Raw genomic sequence first — 11,332 nt, 5'->3', positions numbered from 1 at the left:
GGGATTACTGAGAGGGGAGGGAAAATCAATAATCTACAAATTTTAATCACAACTATATATTATTTCTTACTTTAAACCATGCATAACAAAGAAATAAATTAATGTTGAACAATAATAGTAACAATGCACAAAGATAACTCATAACACCATATTTTTTAAACTAGGGAAACCTTGGCCAAGGGAAAACCCTGGTGGGGATGATACTCACTAGATAATATACTAATACATAAGCTCTTTTGTTAGAGGATGGACTCTATTAGGATTCAATGAGAAAATTTAGTATAAGGAGTTACAATTAGGAGATTTTGAATTCCTATTAGGAGATTCCAACCCTTTTAGGAATTATAGTATAGTAGATGGAAGATGAGCCCACTACCCAAACATGCACTTCCAATTAAAAGAAGAGCTCACTGCTCAAACAAGTAATCAGACTTCTAGAATATACGTACTATATCTTCTTCCTTGATGATCTTTGATCTTCAGCTTGATCTTGGATCACAAAATAACTCATGTAAAACTCCACATATATAACTTTCACAAAAGTTCTCATATAATCACAATCACAAGATAGCATTTGCAATTACAATCACTTATCACTTACACTTCTTATCACAAGATGTCCTTTACATGAATACCATGCCTTTATAAATTTTTTTGTTGGGTTAGCTAAGACCACAATTCACTTTTCCAACTTAGAGTAAACATCTAGGATGTTGGCCCTAATTGGACAAGTAATTATCTTGTAAACAAAATAATCCTTTCCTTCAATTTTGCTGTCTTGTTTCACTTTAAACATGATTATCTCTATTCTGTATAGTTTGTACTAACTTTTGAGGTTATATACATCATCACCAACATGTTTATTTTCTCCATCTAAATTTTCTAGTCATAATATAATGTTAGTAACAAGTTATAAACAAAATAATATACTTATGTAAACCAAATTCTATACTTAGACAATTTTTTGATTACCAAACACTAAGTATATTTATTTTTGAGGTTTCTTGTGAGCATGTACATCATGTGTTGCCATAAATGATAAAAATTACATATCACTATTAGCCAATTTTCAATATTTTTCTCCCCATATTATTTCTATGAAGGTTTGGGGGCAATGCCCCTAAGATGGGGTCAAGGGGTAGCAACCTAGGTGTGCTCTCTATGCAGTACAAGGTGGGGTCAAGGGGCAAAACCCCTGCATGGGTTTTTGGGGGTAGTGCCCCTAAAGCCAAAAATGTCCCTGTATTGTAAAAGGAATTGATTACTATTTTTCCTATTAGGTGACTTATTCTAGCCCTAATTTTGTAAGCGACAAAAAAAACTTGTATAACAAGGCTTAGGGTTAGGGATTTCATAATGTAATGGTGATATTGTAGCTTCTTGCTATAGTATTGAGCTGTAAGGGATTGTGGATTGTAATCACTTGATAATAATAATATTGGACTTTTTGTTGGTGGACATAGCCCAAGGATTGGGTGAACCATGTTAAATCTTGGTGTCTTGTGTTTTCTTTTATGCAACCTACTATTTTATAGTATTGGTTATATTTGTATGTAACTATTATTTTTGTCTAAGGTTAATCCTAACTAATCTCTCTTCTATTTTATTACTATTGTAATTCCTAGAGTAACTAGTATAGTTACTTCTAGTGTAATTACCTCTTCCCCACATGGATTCTTGTTTCCATTAATCTTGCATTGAAATATCTAATTTTTTACTTTCACAATAAGTTCTCCCTCTACCTCTTTGTCTTTGATCATGTTTATTTTCCAACCTTTCCTCAAATTTCAAGGTGTATTAATACACTTCTTCCAAACTTTCCATTTTAACATAAATAATCTCATCTTGAATCAATGTTATTAAATCATTTAGGTATCCAGCTACCTTCTCCACTTCATCATCTACATGTCCAAATCTAATATCCAATTTGTAGAATTTCTTAGTGTATTCCTTCACACTCATGTATTTTTTTCTTAGATTATGTATTCTTCTCAACATATTAACTTGGTAATCTACAAGAACAAACTTCTTCTTCATTTTTCCAATCATCTTTTTCCAAGTTTTGATCTTTTATTTTCCTCTTTTCCATCCTTCAATTTGTAAATGATCTCACAAAAGTGAAGCATGACCCTTCAACTTTGTGACTACTATCTTCACATCCTTGTTATCATAATTTTTTGCATACTCAAAGTACTTATCCATCTAAAATATCTAATCCAATACAAAATTAGCCTCAAATCTTCTATCATAGAAAGAAAATTCAACATGAGGTCTAGAGTTTTCCCTAAACAAAATTCTACAAAGTCTTTCCTTATATTTTTTCAATTTAGGTTCAAGATTAGGATTATGAGCTACTTCTTCATCATCACTAACATCCTCAAGATGCACACATCTTCTCTAGGCCATCTCAATGACTTCAAGTCTTGTTGCACTCTATCTTAACATATCCATTATAGCATTATCTATATTTTCTCTATCTCAAACCATATTGATAATAGTTCATCACCTCCAATAACTACTAGAGAAGGTGCCATAACATCAACCCCCACTACATGATTAGTCACCACAATATCAACAAATTTGTGTTCTTTGAGAAGTGTATATCATATTACAATGACCATGATCATGGTAGATCTAATGTTGGGAAGACAACTTTGTGACTTTTTTTCATTATTCTTTAAAGGGTACCAACTCAATGGAAGAGCACCTACTTTATAAGTAGGAGGATAATGGTTCAATTCCATCGTGACCTAATATGACTAAATTAATGATTAAATAAACTACTGAATAAACTACCAAATATATTGCCAAATATACTACCATATATGAACAAATAAACTACTAAATAAAATACCAAATAAACTATCAAATAAATTACCATATAAACTACCATATATACTACCAAAAAAACTACCAAATATAATACCAAATTAATTACCAAATCAACTACCAAATTTACTACAAAATGTACTACCCAAAAAACTACCAAATAAATTACCATACAAACTATCAAGTAACAACAATAAATGACTAAATCAATGATTAAAATAGTTTTCATGTAGGAGCATCCTGCGTGAAAGAGCAATCTTGCATCACCCAAAAATATTTTATTGTTTGTCTTTTCTATTTTAGTAAGGACAAGTAGACAGGGTGGTTACTATATATGGGAACTTGCTATTTTTAGTAAGTTTGGCATATAGGCTCAGAATGTTCTCATTTTCAACATGAAGGTTCATTTTGGAATTATAAGCCTACCATAAAAATCTCATTATTCTAGCTTAAGTATCAGAGAAGTTATTGAGAATTTTTGGGGAAAAAATTTGTAAAAAAATCTTCAAGCTCACCATTGGAGGCCTTAGAGTTCCCGAATGAGGTCCAAAAACTCAATGGAAGGTGCTTGCAATGTTTCAAACCTATAGATTAGGAGCTAGCATTTCCAAAAAGTGGTTATAATAGCCAATTAGAGTAATGGTTTGAGAGTTATGGCCTTTGAAAGTTGGGCAACCAAAATTTCTAAAATAATTTGTCAAAGATGTATTTAGCCAACTCTATATGTATTGTTAGGGTCTTTCAGCCCTAGGTATTAAATTTGAGCATCCAAAACCTTCCTAGGTGACATAAAATTTCCTATTTAAGAAAAGCATGAACATTGTCTAGGACAACTCCGGGTGGTAGTTCATAACTTAGTCTTATAGATTATTGTAATGAAGGCACCCATGTGGGTTAGCATTTTGTACTTGTGAATTCTATAATTTTGCATTTGTAGTAAAAATAAGAATTCCATATTTTGTTATCACATTTGTTTTTGTTTCTTTGTTTCTATTATGAGTTTATGGTTTTAAGGGGAACATCCTTCATCAAGTTTAGTCATAAATTTTGTTGGGAGATAAATGTCTAGTGATAAACTACCATTAGTTATGTGATCAAAATTAGTCACATATATACAATTTTTAGTATTTTATTTAGTAATATATTATTGTTTTTGTACTAGTATAGGGAAACCCTAGCCAAGGGAAAACCCTAATGGGGATGATACCCATTAGATGATTCACTAAACAATAGGATCCTGTTAAGGATATTGACCCTATTAGGAGTCTATGAAGTACATATAGTGTCTCAAATCCCTGTTAGGTGACTTAGGCCTTGTTAGGAGTTTCATCAACCCTGTTAGAACTTGGTAGAACAAATAAAATGTATGCAAGAAGACCCCACTACCCTAACATGCATTAATGCAATTTAGTTCTTCACAAGATAGGTATACACACAATACTTGCTTACTAGTGTATCTTGCACTTGCTTTGATCAAACATCAGATCTCACATCACATAAGGCTCACAAATCTTTCAAGCTCTCTGTTCACATCACATAACACTTGCTTGTCTATCATAGATAGCAAACCTATCTACATAAGATATGATCTTTACTTATACCTTATATATTTACAAAACTCTACTCAATCAGCCTTCATGTGTTCACATGCTTGACATAATATAAAATAACATATGGAATAATATCCAGATAGTTAGCTCATCATAACTTAGTAATTATTTCATAACCAAAAAATTCCTAAGACCATACAATCTGATTCTCTACTATGCTATGTTCTACACTATTAAAATACCCACACTGGTATTTTAATCATAACTCACATTGTATTGTCTATATGCATCTATGCACTGGCACACATCATCATGAAACTATTATGAATGTTCCCTCAATTGCACACAAGATAATTCTCAATGAGTCATTCATACACTTAACATTTTTTCTCTATGCTATTGTAAATTCTCTAACACTTAGATAATTTTCTAACTCTAAATGCATACATAAAATGTTGAATGTATGTTTCCATAATTCACAATCATCAAGCTATCTATCTGACCATATTCCCAACAATATCCCCCTTTGGCATTGATGACAACATTTGGAAAAATTGGCTAAGTCCCAAAATGATGTCATACATAACAAAAACAAATAAAAGTAACTACATGCAATTGCCTTCAAAACATAACAATTTTATTCATGTTTTGATGGATCATTACATTCCTTATCACTCCTTTACATTGATACATACATAAGCTCCTCCTCACATATACATTTACATATATACAATTTTATTTTACATAATACTCCCCCTTTGACATCAATGGCTTTGGTGTCAAAAATTGTATCCACAAAACTTTGTTACCTTCTATTGATTAACTAGTCATTTTGGAAATGCAATTTACAAAATCATGTTTTAGCTTGTCAAAATCCTTCTTCCTATTCACTTTGACTATATCAGATATACTGATGAGTGTGCAAAGTGCACAAGTTGCCACTTCAACTATGCTTAAGTTAGTATAGGAAAACTTGTCATAGGATTTCTTAGCTACAAGACACTCCTCCAACTGCCTCTGCAAAATGACAGCTTTGGATGATAATTGATCTCTAAGAACAAAGAATCTCCTTAATAAATTTTCCTTGTCAAACTCAATGCTTATGATGTCATTGTGGATATTTTCTATCTCAGCTTTAAAATCTTCAATTCAGGCCTCTAGTTGCTACAATCTGGTAGTAAGTATATGAAGCTCACTAAATTTGGCCTTTAATCTTGTTATTAAAATCTAATAGGTAACTATATGACATTGTGCATTGTCCATACAACTTTTTAACTTCATCAATTCTCCTCCTTAATTCATTAATGTAAATATCTAAAGTTATCAAATCATTTTTGACATTGGTGCATACTGTATCAAATAGTGATGTATCATGCTTCACTTGTGCTTGTACTAAAGCTACTTCTATAAAAGTTATGAATTCCTTATCAAAGGACTTCACCAACTCTTTTGGCTTTGACTATAATCCTGGATTTGCTATAGTTGTAGTAATTGTCTTCTACATTCTATCCAAGACTTTAGCCAGATTCTTCTCCAAAGACTTCACAAATTTGTTCATCTCAACCAACTTGCTTAAGGTGCTTATCAAACCCTTCTAATCATCATCATTAGATGGTACTACTACTATTTTTGATGTTGTTGATGTTGTTATTGGAGCTTCTATGGGAAAGAGTGGAACTACTTTCAATTTTACACTCTTCTTCTCTTCCTTAGCCTTCTTCTTTGCTTCATCTATCCTTTCTACTTCTTTCCTTGCTTCCTCCTCAACTTTCTTCTTTTCTTCATCTTTCCTCTTTATTTGTTCTTTCTTTCTCTTTTATTTTTCTATTCTTTCTCATTCAAGCTAGTTTGTGCAATGATATTTCTGATATTGCCAATAATATTTACTCCATATCTTGCAAAATGATTCTCCTTTGTATCTAAAGTTATGTGCATACCATCCACTTGCATGGATTTAAAACCCATAATAATGTGAGGTGGTGAGGGTTCCTACTATGTCTCCTCTACTTGTTCCTCTTCCTTGGAAGGTGTATGTAGTTGCACATATACTAGCTGTTAGGCTTTGACTAGGCACTCATCTTAGGCACTGTAGTCATATAATTTACAATTGCCTCCTCTATTTGTTTCCTTATATCCTCATAGTTTCCTCTCATTAGAAGAATTTCTCCTTCTTTTCCTTAGCAAGGGCTCTGTTGGTGTTTTTTTGACTACCAAGTTGTTTTGAACTTGATATCAAGATGTACAAGATGAAATCAAACCTGAGGACTAGCTAGGTCCTATATTCAACAAGACTGATCTCAACTTTGAACCAACTTCAACCGAGTACACTAGTCTCTCTACACTTTAGGCTCTACAGGGCCAAGGTGGGTGCACCTCAAGGATATGAATGTGATAGGTTATTTGACTCTCTCTTTAGATACTTTCTCACTTATAATTCTTCTTTAAAACCTATCCCTTATAGTAGATAATGGTTAAATTTTCTTCTTATATTTGCAATAAACTATCTAATTATAATAACTAGTTATAACCAAAATGAAAGCTATTACAAATAAGTGTTGACCAAAAACTTTAGTTCTTTAGTACATAAAATGGAAATTTTATTTTTGATTAATATATGTATTTTGCAACCATAAGAACCATCAACTTTTAACTAAAATTAATTGATCTGTGCCTTATCCATTGTCATATAGAGTCAAAACTAGCAACTTTAGACCTATTTAATTGAGTTGCAATTAAATTTGTTAATGGTGAACTTTGAATCTCATTCTCATCATATCACTCTCATCTATCCAAAACCCTATTACTTATTGAAAGTAATTACTTAATTCTTTGAACCAAAAGCAATCAATAAGAGATGTACAATTTATCTAAACTGCATTAAACTAAAAGAACATTGTTCACTTCAATTGCAAGATCACAAATATACAAGAAAGGAGCACAGATTTTTAGAACTTCCTTTTGTATTAATTTCCTCTAAAAATATATACAATACTAATATAGACTTACAATATAACTCATATCTTGACAACAAGATCATTCATGTTCACTATATCTTCAAGTTTACAGGACTAAATGCATTCATGTAATAAACAGAACTAGATAGACTATAAATGAAATAAAAATGAAAAAATCTACAGACTTTTGACCTCTATTCTAAATCTTAGAAATCCTTATAAAGGGTTACAACAAGATTTAGATGGGAGGAGGACACATGTCAAAACCATAATGGAAGAGAAAAAGACAAGACATGTACAAAAAGTTATAATTAAGATATTCTTCTATGCTTGATCCAAAAATAGGAGTAGGTGGTTATTTATTATTGGAGCTTTAACTTTAATTTTTTGTCTTCTTCTATCCTTAGGAAGTAACTCCTTAGCTACCTCCCACTAGTAGAGCCTTAATCTATCCCACCACTTCACAAACACAAATTTCTTTTTTGGTGGGCATTTAGCTCATTTAACTTCTTTAAAATCCCTTGTGGCTTTAGTCCACCTAGTATCTGTTATGGCTTTATACTCCACTAAAAATTTATTCAAATCTATTTCAGCTTTGAACAAGGAGTTAATCAAATTTTTGAATGGGGCATCACTATTATCTTCAAAAATTGTCACTATAGTCTCTTGAGTAAACACTATACTAAATGAATCTGACCATTTCTACCATTCTTTTAACTTACTATTTGTGTCCAAAATTGGTAGAATACATGGCTTAATTCCTTGAGAGAGAACCTTCATTTTTACTTGTATTATTTTTAGTTTTCTAGTGAAGAAGCCAATTAATTCCTTTACCATTTCAAGGCCCTCCTTCACTGTAATGATTTTATTAGGAAAATCTAGCTTTTTAGCCATCAACATAATAAGCCTCTATAAGAATTAGATATATGGCCCCCAAAGATTGAAGGTGGGTGATAGCCATGAAAGTACTTCATTGCAAAGTTTCTTAGCATCCTATAATGAATATAACATATGACTTGTTGTGGTATAATCTTTAGAGTTTCAATCCTATGGCCAATCATACCTCTAAGGATAGTTGTCCTTGACTCATCACCTTGCTATGTTGGTGGAGAAAACATGCTCATTATTGTAGGCTTTTTTGTATCCTTAGCCTCTAGCTCATCTGTCTATGTTGTGGTCTCTATTGTGACCTTGGATTTCTACTCCTAACTATCTTATTCCTTGTTCTATTCTACAATTGCAACCTACTTTGTATTGGATAGTTGTCCTTTGATAGATGAAACTTTAGTTTCTAATCCTTGGACCTTAGCCTCAAGCTCCTCAATCTTCTCTTTGTATACATAGATTTTCCTAAGTTCTTCCCCATATTGCTTTCTAACATCAATTTAATCATGAAAGGATTCCTCTAGACTTGTCTATATCTCCTCTACCTTGGCTTCATTCATAAATGAAAAGTGTTTTACAACCTTGGAGATCTTTGTACCCAAGCTACCTTATAGTGTCCACACTATCATGTTGCCCTATTATGTGCTCTACACATCAATCAATTTAGGCATGTTTGTTGCAAGAGCCATACTCCAGACTATTAGAGACTTGTATCAATGTTGAATCTAGATCTACTCTATAGTCCACCAACACCATATACCTCATATGAGATGACATTATCTTGTCTCCTAATTTGATCAAGCATAAATACTTATTCCAAAGTCCATCTAGGTGCTAGAAAAATTCCACTCCTCTACACTAGATCCCTTGCCTCCTCAAGATTCATGATTTCAACTTCTAGATCATAGGCATGTAACTTTTCAACCAATTCTTGCTTCTGCTCATAAGATTCACCTGGTTTCATTTTTAACACTAGCTCACTCTACTTGACCTTATACAAGAAGCTCTTGAGCTTAGCTGATTTGATAAACTCATCATCTTCTTTGAATTGATGGGCTTGGATAATCCTATCATCCAACCTTGTTGTTTCTAGTTCTAGGTCAGTCAATGCAATTTCAGTTGCAATGACTCTATCTTGTATATAGCTTTATCTTAAGTCAACAAAATACTAAATTCAATTAGGTAGGATCTGCAATATCCTTTTTAAAACTTTTTTAGGGATATGGTCAAACTTTTTCCTCTTATTTACTTTAGTAACCCATGATGCCTTAGGGGGGTCATCTTCTTCCAACTTCAAGGACACATCAGGTTCAGGGCTATTGGGATTTACCCTCTCTTCTTCCACAAGTGGTTCCTCTAGCATTTGTGCCATAACTTTTTGCATGGTCAACCACCATCTTTCTAATCCTTTGTGGGTAGGAGACATCTAGGTAAAACTCTTTGAAATTTGGATGTAATCTCTTCAACTCTGTCTCTACCCTCAACACATCATCAAACTTTAACAATTTTTTAGTTGCCTCCCACTCAATGACAATATTGGGAATGAGGTCTTCATGGGGCAACTCTTTGGTACTAGGAAACACATAGTTCCTTACTTCCTTGAGGGTGTTCCTCATCCAATTATCAAGATCATATATCCTATAAGGACCACTTGATAGATTGTAGTGGTAGAGGTAAAGAATGAATCTGATCAAGGCCTTCTTTTCTAATTGAAAAGTCCCCCACCCTAAAAAACCTAGATATGAATTTACCTTCATGTACCTTAGATGCTAGATACTCCCTATTAACCATAAATAATTGCCACATGAATTCAATAATGGCCAGCCTAGGGGGAATGCTTTTTGGCAAAAATATGTGGGATTTGGGGACAACCATAAACCCTCATCAAGGAAAAAGTTGGAAATAGGAAAATATCGCCCCAATTATGATCTAATATTTTTCTTTTAGGGAGTAGTGCTGGTCTTAAAAGACTCTTTAAAACCTTAGGCTCCCTAAAGTAACATGGGTCTAACATTTTCATAATGACAGTATTGAAATTATTAAAAAATAAGACAAAATTAGAATAATGATAGGAAGTATCCCATAACCATGTACATAATTGAACTGGAAGCTCTCCATTAATATCAAATGTGTGATCAATAAAGTCTAAGCTTATATACCCTACATTCTTGTCTAGGATTGGGTGCATTAGTAGTGAGTAACGGTGAAATTTGAACTTCTCCATTTCTCCATTTTGGGCCAGTCCAATGTTCTCCTTCATTATTGCTAGAATATAATCAACATAGTCATATTCTCCACCATGGTAGGAGTCTTGCACATCTTTGGCAATGATAAATTATGCTTCATATACCATGTCAATTCCACCTTTACCAACTACCTTGTGGACAACATATCCAGTTTTCACAAAATAATTTTTGAACTTGTCCAAAGGCATCATCTTCTCCACCTTCTTAGGATAATCACCCACCTACTTGAATTCCATGAGAATATGTTGTAGCATTTATTTTCCTATGTAGGCTTTGGTGTTTTTCTCAAATTTTCTTTGTAGGACATCATCCAGTCCAAATACTTCAATAAAAGAGGCTCGATCCAATGTGCATAGAATAGTTCTATCCCTTTTGTGGAATAACTTGGTGGATAGATTATATAATTTTATTAGGGCCTTTACCAAATCTACATCCACAAAGACCTTTGGAAAGATTAACTTTTCCATAATATTCTTCCATGAATTGCAAATAGGGATCTTCTTTTCTTTGTTGCTATAAAAATATCTGAAAAGCTCATAGCCAATGACTCCAGAACATGTAGCATCTTTACATACAACATATGGGTCCATGAATGCATGATCATCTGTAACATTTACATTTGAGGATTTTAGGAATAACTTTATCCATTCTTCAACAAACCTATTAGGTTTCCTTTGCCAGATATTTCCTCCCTTTGAAGCTATAGCTTTCACTACTTCCATGTCTAAAGTTTGAATTTCTTCTACTTCCTTGTTAAACATCTTATGAATTTGATTGGGAACATTGAAAAAATTATCTAAGTGGTTCTAAAAATAATAATTTTCTAGAACTAGAAATTGTGCAACTGCTTTGAATACTCTAATCTCTA

This window comes from Cupressus sempervirens, chromosome 5, assembly GCF_028749045.1.
Source record: "Cupressus sempervirens isolate cs-2001-9-10 chromosome 5, ASM2874904v1, whole genome shotgun sequence".
In the NCBI taxonomy this organism is placed as follows: Eukaryota; Viridiplantae; Streptophyta; class Pinopsida; order Cupressales; family Cupressaceae; genus Cupressus; species Cupressus sempervirens.
The sequence above is the reverse complement of the archived record's forward strand: the minus strand, read 5'-3'. Positions refer to the sequence as shown.